Source organism: Eleutherodactylus coqui, chromosome 8 (genome assembly GCF_035609145.1).
Source record: "Eleutherodactylus coqui strain aEleCoq1 chromosome 8, aEleCoq1.hap1, whole genome shotgun sequence".
NCBI lineage: Eukaryota > Metazoa > Chordata > Amphibia > Anura > Eleutherodactylidae > Eleutherodactylus > Eleutherodactylus coqui.
The window spans coordinates 171820252-171845629 of NC_089844.1; the positions used below are offsets into that span (position 1 = coordinate 171820252).

The 25378-nt window shown below is 50.6% G+C and overlaps 1 protein-coding gene and 1 long non-coding RNA gene across 2 annotated transcripts in view; both read right to left on the reverse strand.

Moving 5' to 3' along the window:
* Positions 1-25378, reverse strand: part of LOC136577180 (nuclear factor 7, brain-like) — a 407170-nt gene that overhangs the window by 283300 nt on the left and 98492 nt on the right. The gene's annotated exons all lie outside the window — the stretch shown is intronic.
* Positions 11432-11614, reverse strand: LOC136576108 (uncharacterized). The gene is made up of 3 exons (XR_010786306.1): positions 11596-11614; positions 11516-11555; positions 11432-11475 (listed from the first exon to the last, which is right to left on the reverse strand). It is a non-coding gene; the product is annotated as an uncharacterized lncRNA (long non-coding RNA).

The following is a 25378-nucleotide window of genomic DNA, read 5'->3' on the forward strand; positions in this document are numbered from 1 at the left end:
AGCTCATGAATGAGGTAATCCGCAGATATGGGGTATCGGAAGTGATTGAGTCAAACAAAGGTACAAATGTCACAGGTGAAATAATGCAACACATCATGTCTGTTTTGGGTATATTCCAGGTTTTTCACACACCCTACCGTCCGCGGAGTAGGGGGAAAGTAGATACAAAAGACAATGGAGGAAAATGGGTAAATTTTGAATTGAGTGTCTTTCATTAGTTTCTTTTTTCCAGGAGGATACATGCCACAGTAGCAGAGTTTGGGGAATGATTTTCTTGTTAATTTTGTCATAGGTTTCTCCAAGGAATTGTTAATAATGTATTCTGTAGTCTCTGCTTTTCTCCCAGGTCCGACAGATGAGTGTCACAATCTAAAACCAGGTGACAGGGTCTATGTGAAAAAGTTTGAGAGAGAAACCCGGTTTGAATGTCCCTACCAGATGTTGCTCACCGCCCCAACTGCAGTCAAGCTTGAAGGAAAGCCCACTTGGATCCACACTTCGCACTGAAAAAACTAATGATCCTGCATATCCTTTACATGCTATAATGTGGTACAATTCCTCTAACACACACCTTTGACTACTGTACACTAGCTCCCTGTTTCAGAACAAATTAATACAATCAAATGTGCAATATGAAGACTACACTGAGGGTGAGAATCCAACACCGCATTGTGCTAGGAGAGAAGTTGAGACTCCAGGTGGTAACTTTGATCCACATGTATACATAGATGCAATAGGAGTGCCAAGGGGGGTGCGAGATGAATTTAATTCTAGAGATCAGGTTAAAGCAGGTTTTGAGTCCTTATTTTCTATTGTCACTGTTAATAATAATGTATATTGGATGAATTATATCTTTTACAATCAGCAGAGATTTGTAAACTACACCAGAGATGCTTCAAAAGGGTTAGCTGACCAGTTAGGGCCCACTGCATCCATGGCCCTAGAGTGGCCCTGGATATGATTTTAGCAGAAAGAGGTTGGGTATGTAGTTTCCTGTTTGTGTATTATCCCTTTAATATGTGACCAAAATTTCCCTTGTTTGAAAAAGATGAAGAGCCAGTTCCGATAATGCCAACCACGTATGTTACCAGAAGAATGGAGAGATGGACTAGTACTGTGTCTGCCTCAGTCTCATAAGATGGACTGTCAGTGGACTTCCCATTTGCCTAGGGAAAGTGCAGAAGACCTTAGGTTCCGGCGAGGGCACACCCCGTGGGGTGTTAACTTGTACAGATAGAGGGTATGGATGCCCAGAAATAAGCCCAGGGAATCCATGGCCTCCTTCTGAGGTTAGGTAGGGATCCCTCCCCTTTAGGAGTAGGGACTTACGGGCAGTGGAGAAACCCTGACGTAAGGGAGAGACGACCGGGGAAGAGTGCAAGGTCTGATGCTTGATCTCCATATTAAGTTTTTTAGGGGGGTTTGTGAGGGTATATATATAAATTGCCATATGTTTTTTATGCTTTTATACCTATATGCAAGTTTTATTCAATTCCAAATGAGAGAAAAAACTTATATGTCGCCTTACATCAGATATTCGAAGGCTGAGAGAGAGATGTTCTAGAAGTTCAGAGAAAACCACCGAACCAGACATGAAGGACGCATGTACTTGGCCGATTTCCCAGAAGCGCTGGAACAAGATATCAAGATGTTCAAATGTACATAATTTTCACTGTCTTAGGCCGAAATCCGGACTTCTTAGAATTGAGTGGGTGATTCTTTGTACTGGAGTTAATTGCATACGTGATTTTCTGTACGTAAGCCAGAGGCGCCAGTATCAAGATAATGACTGTTATTTGATTTTCACTGTCTCAGTCCGCAAATCCGGACTTCCGATATATGGTTATGAGCCCATCACCCCCTAGTGATGAGGGGACAAAGGGTATAAGATCTCATGTAATCTGTAATAAAGCACGACGTCGACGTCGGCAGCCGCAGCCATGTCCCGTGTGAGGAATGATACCAGATCCCTGTGTGGTGTCTCTTCTTTACCGCCGGCAGCGGGCAAGTGGGGTGGGCCCGATTGGTGTTGCACTTAGAAATTTAACCCTCATAATACTGCTTCATGTTCCTCACAGTTACTTAGTAGCGGACCTGTACATATAGAACATCCCGCTCATTGGTGAGCAGTAGTGATTTCTTACATTCCCCCCGTGTATCGGCACATCTGCTTCTATATCATCATAATGCAGAAGCTGTAACGCATCCCACCAGTCACAATGTGAGAACCAAGTTCTTCCAATGCCCTTGCAAACGCCCGGCAATTAGAGATGACCCCTTTCTGCTACAACCTGAACTCTGCGGTCATAGCTTGTTTGTGTCACAGCAATACCTGGAATAAATCACCATATGGAATATATCGGATGAAACCAGAAAGGTTTGGTGGGTGGTGGATACACCATAAAGCCCATTTAATGTCGGTGGGTCGTGCCTGCAATAGCGTGATTATGGGGTCCACCTTGTAAGCCAGGAAACACAGCTGATTAATCAGACTCATAATTGTACAACATTTTCTTCCCCGTCTTTGGATCCAGACTGCGAACTCCTGAAGAAATCCCATCAGTTCAACATTCGTAAAAGTCCCTCATTCAATCCCCCTGAGGAGGACAACTCACCCTTTCAGTAACAGATAATGCCAGCTCGGCAGCCGCACAGGGCCTTGTGGGTTGTGGTGGTCCCAACATCACAGTGTACAAAAGGAGAAGGCACAGGGGGCGTGGCCTGGAAGGGGAGCTGGATGGACGCACGTTGTCACAGCTCTCCTCCTAACCTCTCTAGTGACTGAACAAGCGACGGGAAAACCAGCTCAAATCACCGCCATTCTACCCCTGGAGACCACCACCCTCTTACAATATGCCCAAAAGGGTGAAAAAGCTCTCCCCCAAGAAACTTTTATGCCACACGAAGCCGGCGAGAGGAGCTTAAAGATGGCAGACCCGGATTCCTGTGCTCCGTGGGAGAGGAGGGGCTACAGGACGCCATAATAGGACCTGCTGGGGGAGACACGGGCCGCGGCGGAGGAAGAAGCTTTCCCAAACTACCTCCAGGAAGTAGGAATCTCCCCTCTGTTTCACCGTGTGAGACACTGCTGACAGTGGTCACCGCTGATATGGAGGGCTGCCGCTCAAAGCAGAAGCCGGGAGATTCCCCTGCCGCCGATGTGGTCGGCTCCCCAGTGGATTTCCCTGCTATGCACCCTGACGCCGGCGCCGAGGGCTGCTCGAACCAGAGTCCCGGAGCCTCCCGCGCCACACCTGCAGGATCTTCAGCCGCGATCTGTATGGAGGCAGGCAGTGACAGCTCGTCCAGACGCATGAAGGCTCTCCTGCTCTTCCCGGGCACGCAGCTGCGCCGCTTGCTGTTAGTGCTGCCGCTCACTTAGACCGGGTGCATACAACGTCTGCTGACATGGTGGACTGCCCCCGGACTGTCTCAGTAGCGGGGCTCCCAGCCGGGATCGCTTCTTCAAGCCCCAATAAATGCCTGCACCCTACCTTTGGGGCCCCCGCGGGCAGGGGAAGTCCCTTTCGGGAGGCATCTCCTGCCAGTCTTTGGGCCGCCAGCCCTGGGGCGGACGCTGACAGCCATCTTAAGCCGACAATTAAAGCCTTCACCAATACAGTGTCTGCTTCCTGGGCCAGTTCAAATGCTGAACTACATAAGCCAGGTACTTTCCTGGAAGATCACAATAACCCAGCATGGGAGGATGATGCCTCTTCAGACATACGAGCCTCTCCTCACGCAACTTCTCCTGAGGAGTCTCTGAGTAAATTGGCACCCATAGCTGACAACAGTCACCCAAACCGGGCATGCAAAAACCACACCGACATCTCCTTTGCCAACTATGCCATGACTAGCAGCAAGAGAGGAAAGCAGAACTCGCCATCCAATACAGAAGTGACAAAGAACAAGAAATCAAACTCTTCCAGCCCTTGAGGCAGCGAGCTCGCTACTCCTCTAATCCCGATTACTCGCCCGAAATGACCCTACAAGATATGCCAGCTTACAACCAAGCAGCCTCTGAAATGTTGATGAAGGAAGCAATGCTGGCATTACCCACCTCAATACAAAAAGACATTGCCAACAGCCTCGCTGGCATAAGCGCGTCGGTGGAAGAATTGGGAGGTCGAGTGGACCATACAGAGCGTAAAATGGGAGAATTCGCCCACAACTCATTGGTGGACTCACATCACAACTAAGAAGAAGAAGTTGAAACTTTGCGAAACAAGTCGGCGGATATCAAGGATAGAAACCGCCGGAATAACGTCAAATCCAGAGGTATCCCAGAATCAACACCCACTACTGAACTCGCCTGATCCGGGCGGTCATCCCACAGTGTTCCTCTTTAGATCTTACCATCGACCGAGCCCACAAACTACCAAGAGCTCAGAATCTTCCGACTTCCTGCCCTCGAGACAGTATTGCACGAATCCCCTTTTTTCATATTAAAGACCAACTGATGCGGGCCTCGAGACAACTGCGGGCATTACCAGCTCCTTCCAGAACATTACGCTCTTTGCCAACCTCTCAAGCCACAATAACAGCAAGGAAAAAGTTGGCCCCTTATTGTAAACTTTTGCAGCAATGCAGGTGAGCCATTTGTAGAATTGATGTAACTAGAGGATGGCAGTTGTAGTGCTCACCAGCAATCATTAGTTTGGGATGAAACAAGCGGGCATCTTCCTCTAGTCTGTCGCAGTCTATATAACCGGCGTTTGGATTCACCTGAAACGCAGCCGCATAAATCATCTCATAATAGAAGAGCCATATAGACAGAGTGCATGAAACCAGTGAATAAGTGACATACAAGGATGTCCTCAGTGTAACGGCCATCACTAGAGCTCTGCAAGGACCCGCTGCAATGGCTGCTTACCCGGTACGGCATAGATTCAAAGAAGATGGATGTGGCAGAGGTTTTCTTCTTGCCAGTCATGAAGCCATGGGTAAGGTGCCCCCTATCAGGCAGGTCCAGTCCCATGATCCGTCCATGAGGCTCCACCAGAGCCGTCTACACTGCAACGTTTGCAGGGGAACCTGAAACCAGAAGTTAAAAGGAGATTAGAGCAATAAAGTCCATCAGGTGACGGATCCAGCGCTCCACAACACATCCACAATACCCCGGATGTCCGCATCTTCTGGCAACCTTTATTCAGTCAGGAACACGTACAAAAGACCCCCGTCTGTGAGGGAAGTGTAGCCAGCCCTATATAAGTGACCAGGCCACACTGTAGCTTCTGCACAATGCCTGGTGAGGGCGCTGTTGGACACGGATAAGCAGTGAAGGGGCCACAGTGCTAGATCAGTGCTGCAGTCACTTCATCAACCAGCGAGGAGCCCAGAGATGGTAAAGTGCCGACCTCCATCAGCAACATATCACCAGTGTATAATATAGGAATACTCCCTTAAAGCGACCCTCCAGCCCCGGACAAACAGACGGCCGGACTGCTATGCCCATCTGATGCGCATGTGTGTTAGTGTGCAGCCGCAGTCTAAGGATGTGTTCACATGCGCAGTCCGTCCTTGAGTCTCTCTCTTTATGAGCCTCGCCTGGTTCTGGTTTCAAAATCCACATCCAAACCTCCATGTGTAAATGACCACATCCTGAGATACGGCACGCTGCTCCGACTGGTTAATGCTGCGCACGTGGGCAACGCTGGCCAATCACAGCAGGTGTAGTGTCTTAGACTACCGATGTGTACTCATTCACAGTGTGCAGCAGATAGAGAACCAGTGCGGCCATGTTGGGTTGTCTAGGACTGGAGGGTTACATCAGGCTTTAGTTTCCCCACTGAGACTAGTGTCACACGGCCGAGCGCTATTTCGGGCAAGGAAACTGGTCCGAGTATCACGCTTGTGCGATGTCCCCGCGGATGCTGGGCATGTGTGTCAAAAACGCCTCCCATGACTTCAGTGCGGCTGCGATCCAATGGGAAACCTCGCATAGCACGCTGTGTAATATATCCAGCCCCGTTAAAAACAACGGGTGAGGCACCCAGAGATGCAGCGGGGGAGGAGAACAAAAAGCTCATGCATATTACCCCAACCAAGAGAACAGGGCTCATATTCGTGCGTCTCGCAACGCGGGATTTTGTTGCCTGCATGAAAGCAGCCGAATGGCACAAAGACCTCCAATACTGTGGAGTGTAACATGGCATAATGCAGGTGTCCATGACATGCAGAATCCATGGAAAGCTGGATGACAACTGCGATGGCCACCGTAATGGATTCCATTAGTGGTCAGCACAACAACAATCACAGGAAATGGCCGTATACTTACTGACTTAGGGCTTATGCAGACGAGCGTATTTCGGCCGGGTATTCACGCCGTCCCTCTCTGCAGTATATAAAGGTTGGGTGTCAGCGGCTCATACTTTTTAGAGATTTCAATCTCGGTGAATAATGAACAAACTCACCTGGTGCTCAGCGGGACTCCCAACCTGAGAGCCCGCTGGCACCCCATATCCACGATCGCCCGTAAACCACCCTGGGTTCCAAATCCGAATTGCGAAGGGATGCAGCCCACTACGGGCTGTGATACAAAGCAGCAATCCAAAAAATAAACAAAAAGTTCCCCGCGCTCATGGATCCCAAGGATACGCTGTAGGACTCTGCCGTCCGTATATTACGTCTTTATTTTACATGCAACACGTTTCGGCACGTTCCTAAGCTCGCCCTTTTCAAGCATAAATAAGCTAAAACAATACTCACATTTAGACATTTCACTAAATTACAAAATGTTACTCCCATTCCATGATGGACACCGCTGCCGGGATTGTCTCTCTCTGCAGGGGGAGGAGGAAGAGTCGGGAGCAGTGCTCTGAGCTCCTGCCACCTCTCTGCCTCCTCTCCACCCCCTCTCCGCCCCTCGGCACTATCTGCAATGAGAGGAGGCGGGACAGGGCGGGGCTAAGTTGTGGGTTTTTTTAATTAGCACCGCCCCCGTCCCACCTCCTCTCATTGCAAATAGTGCAGAGGGGTGGAGAGGAGGCAGAGAGGGGGCGGGAGCTCAGAGCACTGCTCCTGGCTCTTCCAGCCTCCTCCCCCTGCAGAGAGAGACGCCGTATATCGGCCTGCGTGAATACGCGGTCGATATACGGTCGTCTGAATAAGCCCTAAGGAGGGCAGATTGCTGCATCCTCTCACCATGCAGGTAGCAGACTACCAGATGAGGGAGCTAATTACACCTGTGAGGGACACTACATGCAAGGAACCTTGACGAGGTTAGTGGGCCGATGTATCTTGGCCAAAATCCAACTAATGCCTTGCATTTATTATCTATCATTCACATGCAGTGCGGCTTTAAGACTCCAGGGGGAGCCCAGCGTGGCAGTACCAATGTGGTTCACTGATGGAAGTGCAGGGCAACCTGCCGAACTATTATGGCGTCATTAATAGGTTGCTGGTCTGCATGGTGCACTACATGTATCAGAATAGTCTGCCACTTTGTATTTACTCTGTGTGGGAGTATACACCAAGCAGCCACCCCCACTATATAGGAGGCTGTGTGAGTGGCTGTCTCATCGGTGTCCCTCACAGGTGTAATTAGCTCCCTCATCTGGTAGTCTGCTACCTGCATGGTGAGAGGATGCAGCAATCTGCCTCCTTAGTCAGTAAGTATATGGCCGTTACCTGTGATTGGTTTATGTTTCCCCTTCTGTGACGTAGCATTAGTGGTCAGCACCCGGCATCTATTACCCGATGTAGGGAACCAAGATGCCTTGGAGACTTGGATGTGCAGGTCATTCTGTAAGACCCTTTTACATGGGAACAAACATTTGTCAGAAGGTTATCTCCCCGATCATCCGCCCGCCTGAATGCGCCCCAATCAGCTGATGAAAATCCAGAACGCCCGCTCACCGGCTGACCGGGTCTTATCCGTGGGCAGGACATCCTCCGTGTAATTAGGGGGGCGGCTGCGGACAAGAGCTGCTGCTGGTGAAGGATCACCAATATTAGTGACCGTTCCCCCCAATACTAGTGATCCTCCGCGCCGCGAGCGGCAGAGCGAGGACTGATCGGCCGGCTATACTGTCAGCCGCTCATTACAGCCAGCAGGGGATCCGTCTTCTGTGTAGAAGCGCCTATAGTGCAGTGAGAGCGGAGCGCCTCGATGTCTGACCTCTGGACCATTTGTTTCAGGAGGTTCCAGGACCATCTGGTTATGAGATGCCCACAGATTGGCATGCCCGCCATTCATCACCGGGGAGTCGGCCGTCATCCTGCCTCAGATACTTCATCCCTGGAGCAAAGACAAAACACAAAGCTTTAATTCTGCAGCATTTCAAAATCTTTGCTTGCTGTTAATGAATGGAAGCATTCTTGTTTACTCCCAGAGTTGTATCCGGTCCGGGTAATCCTCTGCGAAGCCGGACCAAACACCCAGATACCGGGGTCTGAGGGAACAAGGCAAAACGCTCTTTAACCCCTTAACGCTGCAGGGCACCGGATCTTTATTACAGCTGACACCTGTGGGCAATAGCTGCAATCAGCCACGTGGCTGCTTGGCACTATTTACACTTTAAATGCCCTCAATGGTGTTCAGTGGTCCCATATTGCCCCCCTACCCGAGATGAGATCGCAGGGAGCAGTGTGGGTGTCATGGCAGCTGGGGGTCTTCTGAAAGGCCCCAGGGCTGTCTTGGCAGAATGCCTTTCAAGCGGCCCCCGTGGGGATGCCCGATCGCAGCATGATGTAAAGCATCGCCAGTTGTGGTCCCCTGTGGGGGCTAAAAAGAAAAAAATTTGAAAAAAGTTGTACTAATTATTTAAAAAAAAATGATAAGTTTAAAAAATTTTTTTTCCATGTTTACAATAAAAACCTGAGTAATAAAACAAAAATACATATCTGGTATCGCCGCGTCCGTAAGAGTCTGATCTATCAGAGTAACACGTTATTTATGTCACATGGTAAACGGACGGGAAAAAAATAGTACAGAACACCAGAAATGCGCCCCCCCCCCCCCCCCCCCCCCGTCTGAAAGTAAAAATGCAATGAAAAGCGATCAAACAGTTCTAAGTATTCCAAGATGGCGGCAACGCAAACAACAGGACGTACCGCGCAGAATGAGCCCTCGCACAGCGACGGGGAAATAACTAAGTTACAGCGGTCGGAGGACGGCAGCAGAACAACTCAAAAACATTAAATGGCTGAAAAACAAGAATCTCACAGAAAATAACGTTCTGTCACTTTTGTTGCGGTTTTTGTGCCGTAGAAACGAGACAAACGAGAAAACGGCGGAATGTCGGATTATTCATCTTACTGCATTTAGGATTCCTGTACATTATATGGAACCGCGGAAAACTACAACAAAACACCCTGATAACAGCGACAGCACCGGGCAATAACGGAGGCGGGAAAAAACCAAGATGGACAAGAGGACGGCGTCCTTAAAGGGTTAAGGGGCAACTTGGGACCAACCTTTGTACCCGCTGCGGCTCACCAGCAATCACACTACTTAAAGAACGGTACCACAAACTAAATCCCCATCTGCCGGGGCAAAGGGTGACCTCCTCCCCCTCCTCCTGACAGCACCCGACCGCAGGGGCAGAGGCCGACCTTCACCCAACAACCACCGTCCACCAGAGCAGAGGCCGACCTTCACCCAACAACCCCCGTCCACCGGAGCAGAGGCCGACCTTCACCCAACAACCCCCGTCCACCGGGACAGAGGCCGACCTTCACCCAACAACCCCCGTCCACCGGAGCAGGGGCCGACCTTCACCCAACAACCCCCGTCGACCGGGACAGAGGCCGACCTTCACCAAACAACCCCAGTCCACCGGAGCAGAGGCCGACCTTCACCCAACAACCACCGTCCACCGGAGCAGAGGCCGACCTTCACCCAACAACCACCGTCCACCGGGGCAGAGGCCGACCTTCACCCAACAACCACCGTCCACCGGAGCAGAGGCCGACCTTCACCCAACAACCCCCGTCCACCGGAGCAGAGGCCGACCTTCACCCAACAACCACCGTCCACCGGAGCAGAGGCCGAGCTTCACCCAACAACCCCCATACACCGGGGCAGAGGCCGACCTTCACCCAACAACCCACGTCCACCGGAGCAGAGGCCGACCTTCACCCAACAACCCCCGTCCACCGGAGCAGAGGCCGACCTTCCCCCGACAACCACCGTCCACCAGAGCAGAGGCCGACCTTCACCCAAAAACCCCCGTCCACCGGAGCAGAGGCCGACCTTCACCCAAAAACCCCCGTCCACCGGGGCAGAGGCCGACCTTCCCCCGACAACCACCGTCCACCGGAGCAGAGGCCGACCTTCACCCAACAACCCCCGTCCACTGGAGCAGAGGCCGACCTTCACCCAACAACCACCGTCCACCGGGGCAGAGGCCGACCTTCACCCAACAACCCCCGTCCACCGGAGCAGAGGCCGACCTTCACCCAACAACCACCGTCCACCGGGGCAGAGGCCGACCTTCACCCAACAACCCCCGTCCACCGGAGCAGAGGCCGACCTTCACCCAACAACCCCCGTCCACCGGGGCAGAGGCCGACCTTCCCCCGACAACCACCGTCCACCGGAGCAGAGGCCGACCTTCACCCAAAAACCCCCGTCCACCGGGGCAGAGGCCGACCTTCCCCCGACAACCCCCGTCCGCCGGGGCAGAGGCCGACCTTCCCCCGACAACCCCCGTCCACCGGAGCAGAGGCCGACCTTCACCCAACAACCCCCATCCACCGGGGCAGAGGCCGACCTTCACCCAACAACCACCGTCCGCCGGGGCAGAGGCCGACCTTCACCCAACAACCACCGTCCACAGGAGCAGAGGCCGACCTTCACCCAACAACCCCCGTCCGCCGGGGCAGAGGCCGACCTTTACCCAACAACCACCGTCCACCGGAGCAGAGGCCGACCTTCACCCAACAACCACCGTCCACAGGAGCTGAGGCCGACCTTCCCCCAACAACCCCCGTCCACCGGGGCAGAGGCCGACCTTCACCCAACAACCACCGTCCACAGGAGCAGAGGCCGACCTTCACCCAACAACCACCATCCGCCGGAGCAGAGGCCGACCTTCCCCCAACAACCCCCGTCCGCCGGGGCAGAGGCCGACCTTCCCCCGACAACCACCGTCCGCCGGGGCAGAGGCCGACCTTCCCCCGACAACCCCCGTCCGCCGGGGCAGAGGCCGACCTTCCCCCGACAACCCCCGTCCGCCGGGGCAGAGGCCGACCTTCCCCCGACAACCCCCGTCCGCCGGGGCAGAGGCCGACCTTCCCCCGACAACCCCCGTCCACCGGAGCAGAGGCCGACCTTCACCCAACAACCCCCATCCACCGGGGCAGAGGCCGACCTTCACCCAACAACCACCGTCCGCCGGGGCAGAGGCCGACCTTCACCCAACAACCACTGTCCACAGGAGCAGAGGCCGACCTTCACCCAACAACCCCCGTCCGCCGGGGCAGAGGCCGACCTTCACCCAACAACCACCGTCCACAGGAGCAGAGGCCGACCTTCCCCCAACAACCCCCGTCCACCGGGGCAGAGGCCGACCTTCACCCAACAACCACCGTCCGCCGGGGCAGAGGCCGACCTTCCCCCGACAACCACCGTCCGCCGGGGCAGAGGCCGACCTTCCCCCAACAACCCCCGTCCGCCGGGGCAGAGGCCGACCTTCCCCCGACAACCACCGTCCGCCGGGGCAGAGGCCGACCTTCCCCCGACAACCCCCGTCCGCCGGGGCAGAGGCCGACCTTCCCCCGACAACCCCCGTCCGCCGGGGCAGAGGCCGAACTTCCCCCGACAACCCCCGTCCACCGGAGCAGAGGCCGACCTTCACCCAACAACCCCCGTCCGCCGGGGCAGAGGCCGACCTTCCCCCGACAATCACCGTCCGCCGGGGCAGAGGCCGACCTTCCCCCGACAACCACCGTCCGCCGGGGCAGAGGCCGACCTCCTCCTCCCCTTTCCTAACACCCGACCGCCCGGGCAGACGCCGAACTTCCCCCGACAACCACCGTCCACCGGAGCAGAGGCCGACCTTCACCCAAAAACCCCCGTCCACCGGGGCAGAGGCCGACCTTCCCCCGACAACCCCCGTCCGCCGGGGCAGAGGCCGACCTTCCCCCGACAACCCCCGTCCACCGGAGCAGAGGCCGACCTTCACCCAACAACCCCCATCCACCGGGGCAGAGGCCGACCTTCACCCAACAACCACCGTCCGCCGGGGCAGAGGCCGACCTTCACCCAACAACCACTGTCCACAGGAGCAGAGGCCGACCTTCACCCAACAACCCCCGTCCGCCGGGGCAGAGGCCGACCTTCACCCAACAACCACCGTCCACAGGAGCAGAGGCCGACCTTCCCCCAACAACCCCCGTCCACCGGGGCAGAGGCCGACCTTCCCCCGACAACCACCGTCCGCCGGGGCAGAGGCCGACCTTCCCCCAACAACCCCCGTCCGCCGGGGCAGAGGCCGACCTTCCCCCGACAACCCCCGTCCGCCGGGGCAGAGGCCGACCTTCCCCCGACAACCCCCGTCCGCCGGGGCAGAGGCCGAACTTCCCCCGACAACCCCCGTCCACCGGAGCAGAGGCCGACCTTCACCCAACAACCCCCGTCCGCCGGGGCAGAGGCCGACCTTCCCCCGACAATCACCGTCCGCCGGGGCAGAGGCCGACCTTCCCCCGACAACCACCGTCCGCCGGGGCAGAGGCCGACCTTCCCCCGACAACCACCGTCCGCCGGGGCAGAGGCCGACCTCCTCCTCCCCTTTCCTAACACCCGACCGCCCGGGCAGACGCCGAACTTCCCCCGACAACCCCCGTCCGCCGGGCAGAGGGCGACCTCCTTTCCCCCTCCTCCTGACCGCACCCGACCATCGGAGCAGACGGCGACCTTCCCCCGACAACCACCGTCCGCAGGGGCTGAAGCCGACCTTCACCCAACAACCCTCGTCCGCCGGGGCTGAAGCCGACCTTCCTTCCCCCAGACAATCCCCGTCCGCCGAGGCGGACCTCAATGACAGCCAACTTTATATCACAGTACAGCCCGCCCGCGCCCCCCTCCGCGCCCCCAGCTCCTCTGTGGACCCCCGGGCTGCCCCCCGTACACCCTCCCCGGTCACTCACCTCTCCGCCGCCCCCTGTCTGCTCCCGGTCCCACAACGCGGCACAGTCTGACAGCCATAGCTGGGTGCTGAAATCTTACTGTCCAATCATCCAGAGGCACACGCAGCGATTGACCAATCACTGTCAAGTACTCCTTCTCGCCAGCCAATGAGAGGACGGCAAATTTCACGCGGGAAAACGCAGTTTCTGTCAAAGTGACAGCGGGGATGAAGGAAGGAGAATGTGAGAGAGTGATACATGCCCCGCTATATGTCTGTGCAGGGGCCCCGGGGGCCACAGTGTGGGGGATATTACCTCAGATGGCAGAAGAGGGCAGGACATTGCTGGACTAGCAATCCCTCCCCCCAGCGTCTGGTCACTGTGTATTACGTCTGCAGTGTGTGGTGTAATACGCAGGACCGATCTCCCATAGACTTTACTGTGACTCAGCATGAGAAATACGTGCGCGAAACCATCATGGCGCGCCCCATGTTGGCACACATACCCATCAATACTGGGTACGGGGCATGGCGGCACGCAGCAAGTACCCATGTCACTGCATACCTCTTGGCACGCAGCTAACTGCGCCCGTGTGAGAGGCCTTAGGCCGTGTTCACACGCAGCGGATCTGCCGTGGATGTACCACATGGGCCCTCGCACTGACAATCATCCACACGCCGGGGACGAGATCCGCCGCGGACATTGACTGCGGAGGGGATTGTGGGTCCGCCGAATGCCAATCATAGCGCCGGATCTTGTGCCGATTCGCCTCGTCAGATGAGGGGCGAATTCTGCAAATCCGTGCGGACATAGCCGCAATGTGCGCGGTGTTAGCAGCCACGGCTATGTATTGGGCCGCACCCCCAGGGCGTTGGTCCCGGACCGGATTCACGCGCCGATGTGTTTTTGCGGATGAGTATTTGTGCCACAACTGCAGGTTTTACTGAACTTTTTGCACAAGCAAGTCGTGCGCAATTGTGTGTGAAAAACGACCGCCGACGCTTCCAGCCAGCAAAACGGACAAATTATTTAATGTGCGCCAAACATGTTCATTTACTGCGCAGGGAAATAGAGCGCGCTGTTTGTTCGTGCAACGTAATTGTGTACGCAAAAAAAGCGCTTGTGCGCAAATTCACTGAAATCAGCGGTTCTGTTCTCTGCATATCGCACAGACAAAAATGTAATGCGCAAATGCGCCCGTGTGACTCCGCCCTGAGACTTGCCACAAATGGGCACATTTGCATGCGCTTTTTGCGTCTGAACATTTCGTATGCGTTCACGCACAAGTGCGGTTTTGTTTGTGTAATTCCATATCTCAAACAATAAACGTGGCTCGCTCTATTTTCCTCCACATTTGCACAGGAAGAGAACTCATCGTGAGCCCATTACACTGATTGGCCATTTCACTGGCTGCGGCATCGTTACGTGTTTTTCTGCACGCACAAATGCGCAACGCTCATTCCAAAAAACCGCAGCACAAATGCGAACGCAAATCCGCTGCCGCTGGTGTGACGCAGGCCTAAGGCTGAGCCGCGCATATTATCACACGCCCACAATACGTATCCGTCATATGGACATGCTGCAGGTGACATCACAGCCGGAAGCCATCAGCATTGGAGGGTTTGGATTCCGCATATTTTATCTTGCTGGACGAATACCGATCCAGATTTGTCCAATAGGAAAGAACAACAAAACGAGGCGAAAACAGAAATAATGCTGAATTTTTTAAAAATGGCTGCGAAAAATACGTCGGAGTGAAGAGATGCACAGATTTACATTACCGCCGCATTACAGTCCGCAAAACACGGACCAAATACGGAAGTAAAATACGCCCATCTGAACGCGGCTGAATGTGATGAAAGTTACCATCCGGGAATTCCTGTTTCCTCTGAAATAAACAAAGTGATACAGAAACGGCGAATAACATAAAATGGCGCTAAACGCTGCCGCTGCTGTAAGTAGGGAGAAAACCCATTTGAGAGCCCAAAGCAGATTGTAGAAAGTGACCCGAGCCGAGAGCGTGTGACTCTATCCTGCTCAGCAGGGACCGGCCGGCCACTAAGCACTGGCCCATGAGCAGCGGCCCCCCTGGGGGCTGTTCACACACGCCCGATTTCGGGGGATTGGATTTTGATGCGTATTTTGGTCCATATCCACAGCAGATTTCACCTCTTTAGGCCTCGTGTCCACTGGTTAAATAGATTTAGGAAATCCGCGCTGGTGTTCCGCACACGTGATCCGCGCCCATAGGGATGCATTGGACACCCGCAGGTAAGTAAATACCTGCGGATGTCTTTTTTCCCTACCGTGTGGATCGCACATGCGGCAAATCACCCGCAGCATGCTCCATTGTACTGGATCTTATTTTCCTCCAGCAGGTTTCAGGGTATTCTGTAGCTTCCTAATTGTATAGTGTGCACACATAATGAAAGAAACCAATCGGACACAAGTCATCAGCCTTGAATCTCAACCAACTCTCCGGAGTTACAATTCCCAGAGCCCTAATTTATTGAAACACATTTCCCTGCCCTTTATGGGCGTGCAACAGATTACATCAGTAACATACACATATTCTTATTCGCTGGGTCATATAGAATTCCCCGCCCCCCTCCCCACCTTCTCTCAAGTCCAGTGTACCTGTGGACTTTGTCCTCTCAGCATGCGGTCAAGCTAAAGGAATTCTTTTGTTTGAGAAGTTTCAGTGTGGGGGAGGTAGAGCTGGGGAAGCACCCAATAATGAATACAAGTATACATATAGTATTGTGATTTAACTCTTAGAGGCTGCTGTGTAACTTTGTATTAGTCTAACATTATAAAACACACATCTTTCACCATGCCATTGTCCAGCAATTACCATAATGAGATTATGCAGCCATTTGCCTCTACAGAGTTAAATCACTACAGCTGCGTAATACATCTAGTTTATTACAAATCAATAGACATTTTACGCTAACTAATCATCATGTCTACTACAATCCCCCTTAAAATGTCTATTCTCTAACTCTCCCCGTCAAGTTTTCCCAGTTCTCTGCGCGTGAGCCTATAACTGGAGCGCGTTGAAGGTTCAATTTAGGGTCTTCAAGGGGGTGTAGGACTTGTCCACTCCTTCTGGAGATACATCCAGCAAACTCATTGTGGAAGCGGCTTTTCCAGCATCAGTTTCACAGGTCTCTTTGACACAGGATAACACAGCAGACTAGAACGGAAAAGATAATCAGTTCACATACAACAGCGACACCTATCTGACCCAGGATCCTTTGCCACCGCTCATCCATGGAAAGTACTGGTCCCGAAGGTTAGCTCTTTTTAGTTAGTACAGTCAGCTTCTTAATGGCAACTGCGTCTTTACCCGCGGGTCACGTGTCGTCTGGGATGTAGGTACAACAAGTCTCCCCTATCATCTTACAGACACTCCCCTTTTTCAGTTAAAATCATATCTAAGGCCATTCTATTTTGAAAAGTCATAGTCGAGGTAAGTCCTAATTGGTCAACTAGTCCCTATAAGGCATCTCCAGTGTAATTTATAAACCGCTGCTAATTATAATAAACATAATTAATCCAGTCAACATTTTATTTACCATAATGATCGGAAAAATGGACTCGAATCCAGCTTTAACTCGGCCTCTAATTTTTAAAACTCGGCAGGTACCCCCCTTGGCTGTCCTATGACGTCAATGTATGCGTGAAGATCAAAACTACCACCAGGGGTCTCTCTTCTCGCTCTAGTGTAATGTTACAATACTAGTAGTGTGCACAGGTACGCACAGAGTGGGACTCCCTGATCTTCACCCACACCAATGTCCCTCCTGGAGATAGCCCTGAAGGTGGTCAGGTCCAGGCTGCCCACACTGACCCTACACTGCCTAGTGACAAGACTGGAAGGAACCGCCGTACCTATGCAGAAAACAAGGCTAGACCAACATGACAGGATAACCACAGAACACAGCAGAGTTGGATCGAGATGAAGTAACTATTGGGGTAACCTCATTATCCTCAATGCTGTCTGACAGGATGTGGAGGAGCATAAGTGCTTTACTAAGGCACACTCCCCTGCCCAATTACCTTCTAGGCGGGTCCTGCACCTCATGTTCCCACAAAGCCAGTAAACGTCTCCTAAGGACTGGACCTGATTCTGCATCCATTCCCCTCCTATCGTACCGTAGGAGGAGCAATACCCATTAGTGAATTCCCCAAAAATCTCCCTCCCCCCTGCCCATTTGCATGGCAGGTGTAGTTTCCAGGGTAGTCAGTAATACTCTCTCCGGTGCAAAACACTTAAGTAGTTATAGAGTATTCCTTTTTCCACTTCTCACAAACAGTGTAATTGGTGGAAGTGTTAATGACGAAACTAAGAAAACACTCTTCAGCATCTACAGTGAGATTTAGGGGGACCATCCCCGAGTGTGGTCGGGCACTACCGCACACACAACAGTTAGACTTGTTGCTCTTGTTATCATTGTACCTCATCAACTCCAACCAGAGATTCTGGTCGGAGTAGCCAGTCTCTTCTGTCAAGGTGTCCTCAAAGGTAGGGTCAGCTATGATCATCATGTTCTTTAAGGTCTTTATCTTACGGCGGAGGGGGTTAATTATGGGCAGAGGACTAAGTGAAGGCCTCCATTCGGGAGCATCTACCATATACCTTATTTTAAACTTCCCTAAGGGATCTGTCCTCCCGTACCGGTATGTCCCCAAACTGTAAGTCCCCCGGGCTTGGATTTTTCATGGTTAGTGTAAGAACCATATTAAAACCAAGCAACATAATAAGTTCAGCCTTCCAATACCCGCTGTCTTTATTATTCTTAAGGAGGGTCATACGACTCATTAGGGATTTCCCGCTATCCTTATTATTCTTATTTAAGGCACTTTATAGGACCAGTCGGTTCCTGTGTTCCATCCCACTGATCCCCAATAACGGCAGTCTTCTCCCCAGACATTATCAGTGGTGCAAACATATTGTATTCCCCGGGTATATAAGTCATATAACCAGCTGGACTGGGCTAAATCTGGTCTGCGGTGGGATTTTGCGCCTAGACACTGGACCACAGTTCAATAGTCGAAGGAATATGCGGCTACTTGATTGTTGGACGAGTTATACCAGAAGGTAACCGTACCCTCATATTCTTCCGACTAAGGATTCCAGTTGCCACCCTCCTCTCTCACTAGACCCAACAAGAGTAATGTCCTCAGCACAACTAAGACTGGTCTCCCGGATCTGAGGCTTTCTTACAGTATGAAGCGCGGATCCATATAGGTCTTTCGGCTAGTTTCACAGCTGTGGCAGTAGTCAGAAGCACCTGGTACGGACCATCAAATCGGGGCTCAAGAGGGTGCTTCCTGAGGAACTTCTTGACGCACACCCAATCCCCAGGCTGCAAGATATGTGTCGCAGTGTCTGCCTCTAAGTCTGGAAGAGAACACCTGTGCATAGGCTTTGGTTAGTGCTTTAACAACGGAAATCACATACTTAGTCAACACATCAGATTGTAATTGTAACTACTGAGGATAGTAGCGACCTAGCCTTGGGGCTAGCCCAAACAATCTCGTAGGGAGATAATGCATGATCCCCCCTGGGTTCATATCTAACACTGAATAGGGCTATTGGATGACAGTCTTTCCAAAGTAGCCCCATTCTCAGCATCATTTTAAGTATCGTGCTTTTTAGCGTAACACTAAGTCTCTCCCCCTTTCCACTACTCTAAGTGTGGTAGAGTGTGCAACAGGCCTGGGATACACCCAGAGCAGACATGACATGTTACATTCACCTGCGAAGTTTGTACCTCTGTCTGACTCTGAATCACTTCTGGTACCCCATATTCACAGTTTACCTCGTTCATGAGCTTCTTTGCGGTTACCTACTTGTTTGCCTTGGTAACTGGGTCGGCCTCCAACCTGCAAAGACATCAACAACAACAAGCACATATTCATACTTCCCAACAAGTGGGAGCTGAATGTAGTCAATTTGCAATCCCTGAAATGGGTAGAGTGGTCTAGGCAAGTGTGATGTGGCAAATTTACTTCTGCCCTGTCTCACCTATGGCATAGATCATGCTAAACTGGACAAATGATGCAGCAGCTACAGAGAACCCAGGAGTCGCTCGTCCTCTTTCAAGCACCGATGTCATTGCTGCTTTACTAGGTGGGTCTTTCCGTGCGTCAGCTGGGCCATCGTGGGATACAGGAACTGTGGTAGGCAAGTGCTGTTGACTGTTCACCATACACTGTCCTGTTTCTGCTGCTCCCATTTTAGTCATTTTATCCTTTCCTTCCTTGCTGGCTTGTAACTGTAAAGTCTTTAGCATATCAAAGTCCAAATTCTGTCAATGTCCAAAGTTTTTGCCACTGACTCATGCTGTCAGTATCTTTTCTTCTTTCTTCCATGGCTTGAGGGCCGCTGCCTTTGCTGTGCTGTCGGCGAGGGTGTCGTCTCTCGCTTCTCCATTGTAGGAATCGGTGTGAACTCTCCTCTGCCAGGTAGTAGTAGGGCCTTCATGAGACTCTGCACCGCTGCACCATTCTCAATTGGTTGTCCTGCTAAGGTAAAAAACTGTCTGGCCTTCCATATTGGGCCGTAATCATGAGCTATGCCAGATGCATACCAGGAGTCAGTGTAAAGGGTTGCCGTCTTACCTTTCGCCACTCTACATGCCTCAGTGAGGGCTTTCAGTTCCGCTTCTTGTGCTGAGACATGCGGAGGCAGAGCTTCTGCTTCTAGGACATCTTGTTGTGTGACCACTGCATATCCGATGTGGAGTCATCAATCCTCACCCTAGTACCATCTGCAAAAAGCTCAACATATGCATTGTCAACAGGGGTTCCAGTAACTGTTTGCATACCTGCAGTTTCTTGCTGTATCAGTACTAAATAATCATGTTGATGCTCTATTTCACATGGATCAGAGTCTTGTAGCACAAAATCATTTATTTCCTTTTTATTTTATTTATTTATTTTTTTTTAAACCCAATAGCTGATCTACAACACCTAGATCAACTATGACCTAGATCACCTATACTTTCACCGTGGCTCAACTATCCTATTAATCCAAAAATCGTCTCACCGAATAGGATTTAAAAAATAACTTTTATTAAAGATACAATAAAAAGACTATCTAGTCGGGGACACACTACAAATAATAGGTTTAAAAAGATTGAGCGTTTCAAAGATCCTTTGGGAACCCTTTATATTTGTAAAAAAATATATATATCCTTTCGAAGAAATTGATGTTAGATTTTTTTCACCCTTAATGTGCTCCTTCAAATTGGATACTTATTTTATTTGAAGATTGCACAGAAAAGTATATATATTCATATCAGGGGTTCCCACTTAGTGTATACTCATATGCATCGCGTTGTTTGATGACATATCATAGAAACGCTGGTGTGTACTGTATAGTGTTGCGTTTCCAGAGAGTGTTTGGAGTTTGAATTAAATTCAGGATGCTAAATGAATGTAATTATTCAGTAGAGAATGCGTCACAAAAGTAGTCCAATACCTCCTAATAAAGTTTATAGCACAAGTCTCATACCGGTCATCCCCATAACGTATTTGATTCTTTTATACAGGATGGGTGATGCCCTTATACTTGTTCCCACTATATAGGACTATATCCACTCTCACTCTAAACACTTTACAGTTTGCATTTGAATGGTGTTGACCATTCTTTCAAGCTCGTGGCTGTATGGGGATGTTTATCTTAGGATCCTCATCAAATCCTTCTTTTGTAGATATAGGACATATTACTATATTAGACAGTGGGTAAGTAGATAGTATCAGCTGTTAAACACCATCAGTCAGTGGAGCACTTAATAGTTGAATTCATTCCACTACAACTCCTAGACACCACATTATGCATATGTATTTTCTGCACATTAGGGTCTGCAATCCTTTATTCATACATTTGGGTCTGGAGTTGTGTGGACTAGTTATGTGTTCAACACCACCTATAGTAGTTACCCATACAGTCTCCCCTTGTGCTGATACTTAAGATTCAAGCTCACAGAGGAAAACTGATTTGCTAACTAAGTCGTGTCTCACTCAGCACCTCAACGCGTTTCCCTAGCAACCTCTACTCGAAGCTAGTTCATCAGGAGGATTTTTTTTTAATCTACATAGAAGCTGCACAAGGGATATGTTTTTTCATCCCCTATTGTGCAGCTGCGATACAGCTCCTAGCGAGCGTCATGCACTAAGTGGGAACCCCTGATATGAATATATATACTTTTCTGTGCAATCTTCAAATAAAATAAGTATCCAATTTGAAGGAGCACATTAAGGGTGAAAAAAATCTAACATCAATTTCTTCGAAAGGATATATATATTTTTTCACAAATATAAAGGGTTCCCAAAGGATCTTTGAAACGCTCAATCTTTTTAAACCTATTATTTGTAGTGTGTCCCCGACTAGATAGTCTTTTTATTGTATCTTTAATAAAAGTTATTTTTTAAATCCTATTCGGTGAGACCTAGATCACCTATGACCTAGATCACCTATGCCTCCCCCCTTTTGAACCGGAATACTCAATTGAAAAAAGAGTAGTCGGGTTCAAACTAGTACAACGTTGAAAAAGGAATCCAAGAGGCACAAAAACAAGCACTTTGTAGGTCAAGGTGACATTGTATGCAGCAAAGTCTGAGCGAAAATATCCTTTTTTTTCAAGTCGCAGTTAGCATTTCTAACACAAGGAGGCGCAACGCAAGCAAAATTTACAGTCACCCAGTGAAATAGCATCCAGGGAATTTCACCGTTTAACTTTCACTATCCTGTCAGAATATAATTATACCTTCAGTGTAGACTGACACTAGAATATACAAAGACAAGGAAAAAAACTAAAAAGAATGCGGATGAATTGACATCCTACTCTGAGCAATTAAGTCCCTCTTTCTCACTTAAAAACCAAAACTACTTCGTCAAATTACGTGAAAAAGTTTGCTGGGTGACTGTAGGGAAATTATTCCATCTGTAGGATCCTTCCTTAACATCATCTGTCTGAACATCCATTGGAGAAGCAGGCAGCGGAAAACAGAGCCCCTGGGAACACACCATGAGAGGGCGTCCCCTACTCATGGGTTCACGGCTTCTGTCCTCCATGCATCAACTCCAATCTTCTATACACTATAAACCAGCTTAGTCATCTACTATGTCCTAAGCTGCATCTTCACAAAGAACAAAGGTTTGTTTCCCTGAACTTATCACACATCCAAGGTGGCCACATTTTGGAGTGTAACAAAGTCTGGTCAAACAAGACCTTACTTCAGACAATCTTGATGTTAGCACTAGATACAGTGGCATTGGGGAATGTAGGCCTCTCGAGTGCAGCAAGATGGCCACCAGAGGCAGAAAGGGGCAGGGCTACAAATCTCCCAGGTGAGGCAAGATGGCTGCTGGAGGAGGAAGGGGCAGGGGCTTAGTCCTGTCCCGGATTGGAATGACCGGAAGTAACGTCACACACCCTGAAATTGAGCAAATGGGGGGAAGTAATTTCAGAATGGGGCAGGGCTCACCACACTTGCTGCAGAGTCACACCATGTGGGGGTTTTAAACATTGCAAGTGCGGCCGCCATTATAGGGATGGGCTATAGTCAACACAAAGGCATTACATTGTTCATGATACAGGCAATACACATCCCCCACTACACTCCCCCCCCCCCCCCAATTCTGCTCGCGAATCCCTTTCCTACATTATACAACCTCCTAGCAATCTAAAGCACCATTCTGTCTGCCAGGGCCTCCTGCTTATCTTCTGAAAACTTTTCTGCGGTCTGTCTACAACCCAACGTTCCTTTCTTTCAGCAACTTTCCTGATCCTTTGCTTGCTTTTTTTCCCACCATTCTCTAGAATTCCTAGACAACCTAGATCTATGCCGTATTCTATTCTGCCCGCTCATTCTATCCTATTTGAAATTTCTGGACGCAGTGAAACTTTACTAGATTCCACCTATCTCTTCTTACCTCGCAAATCACAATGTACATTAACTGTATAAACACAAAACAAAAGGAACAGACGGGTTAACTGGGAAATGCTCAGTGGCTTAACATCAGCCCACTCTCTTATCAGTAAAACCCCAAGTAACAAACACTGCACATTCTTTAAACAAGACCTTTGACTATACACAAAGACTGACGATTATATTCAGTGACCAAGACTAACAGTATTTGGAGTATCAAGCCGTCTCACACCACGGCTATAATGCCAGCGTATCCCTTTCCACATATGAGAACATAACACGCTCGATCATACAGGTAAATACGCCTATTTTAAACCCTGCGTATCCCTCCTTACGTATGAGAGCATATACCACGCTCGATCATACAAGTGCATACGCCTATTTTAAATTTTCCTGGCCTCGCTCTCCAAGTGTATTAGAGCAAACCGTGCACTATTACATAGGAGAGTGCGCCCCGGGCGCGCTCCCTCAGGCTTATACAGCCAAGTCCGCCCTTCTGACACATTAACCCTCACAGAATCTGTCTCTTGGTCTTGTATACACAATCTTTAACCGCCTCAGACACAACATTCACAGCATACAGAATACCACTAGACAGGTTAAACGGTGATAATCGGGTAGACAGAACTATATTACCTGCCTTTCAGTGATTTATTACTCTGGCTGTAGAGGTGGGCAGATAAATAGACAGAAGTCATCTCACACAGGTAGATTAACATAAAGCTATCTTACCATGTTCCATAGATTTTCGGGCCCCTGAGTTCCGCGTTTTATGTACCAGTCTCTGTATCTTTCCAGAATAAAAAAAAAATCACAAATCTACCCGGCCCACGAAGGGACGCCAAATTGTACTGGATCATATTTTTCTCCAGCAGGTTTCAGGGTATTCTGTAGCTTTCTAATTGTATAGTGTGCACACATAATGAAAGAAACTAGATATGAGCGAACGTACTAGTCCGAGCTTGATACTCGTTCGAGTATTAGCGTGTTCGAGATGCTCGTTACTCGTGACGAGTACCACGCGATGTTCGGGTTACTTTCACTTTCATCTCTGAGACGTTAGCGCGCTTTTCTGGCCAATAGAAAGACAGGGAAGGCATTGCAACTTCCCCCTGCGACGTTCAAGCCCTATACCACCCCCCTGCAGTGAGTGGCTGGCGAGATCAGGTGTCACCCGAGTATAAAAATCGGCCCCTCCCGCGGCTCGCCACAGATGCGTTCTGACATAGAGGAGGGAAAGTGGTATCTTGGTGGAGCTGCTATAGGGAGAGTGTTAGGAGTATTTTAGGCTTCAAGAACCCCAACGGTCCTTCTTAGGGCCACATCTAACCGTGTGCAGTACTGTGGAGGCTGCTTTTTGCAGTGTTGCACTTTTTTTTTTTTTGGTATATCGGCCGTGCAGAGCATTGCGCCCTGCAGTAATACTCCAGGGCCAGAAGCGCTTAGGCAGGGACAGAAGACATATTGATTGGATATAGGCAGTGGGCCTTTGCAAATAAATTTGGGGAAAAAAATCTATTTGGGCTGCCTGTCACTGTCCTCAGTGTTCTGGGTCTCTGCTGGGTGTAGTAGTTCTCCAAATTCATACGCAGCCAGCTAAGTGTTACCGCAGGCTTGCGCAAAATTATTTCCTGGCTCTGTCTGGGCTGTGAAATCACCGCTGTATTGCAGTTCACAGTGCAACACTCTGCAGTTCTTTGACATACTCCAGGGCCAGAAGCGCTTAGGCAGGGACAGAAGACATATTGATTGAATATGGGCAGTGGGCCTTTGCAAAAAAAATTTGGGGAATAAAATCTATTTGGGCTGCCTGTCACTGTCCTCAGTGTTCTGGGTCTCTGCTGGGTGTAGTACTTCTCCAAATTCATACGCAGTCAGCTAAGTGTTACAGCAGGCTTGCGCAAAATTATTTCCTGGCGTTCCGTAAGCGAAGTCAGCCTCCAACCACAGGCCAATAAGCGGCACATTTAATTACAGCGTTCTGTTTCTGCATTACTGGTAATACAGCATGCTGAGGGGTAGGGGTAGGCCTAGAGGACGTGGACGCGGCCGAGGACGCGGAGGCCCAAGTCAGGGTGTGGGCACAGGCCGAGCTCCTGATCCAGGTGTATCGCAGCCGACTGCTGCGGGATTAGGAGAGAGGCACGTTTGTGGCGTCCCCACATTCATCGCACAATTAATGGATCCACGCGGTAGACCTTTATTAGAAAATGAGCAGTGTGAGCAGGTCCTGTCGTGGATGGCAGAAAGTGCATCCAGCAATCTATCGTCCACCCACAGTTCTGCGCCGTCCACTGCTGCAACTCAGAATCCTCTGGCTGCTGCTCCTCCTTCCTCCCAGCCTCCTCACTCCATTACAATG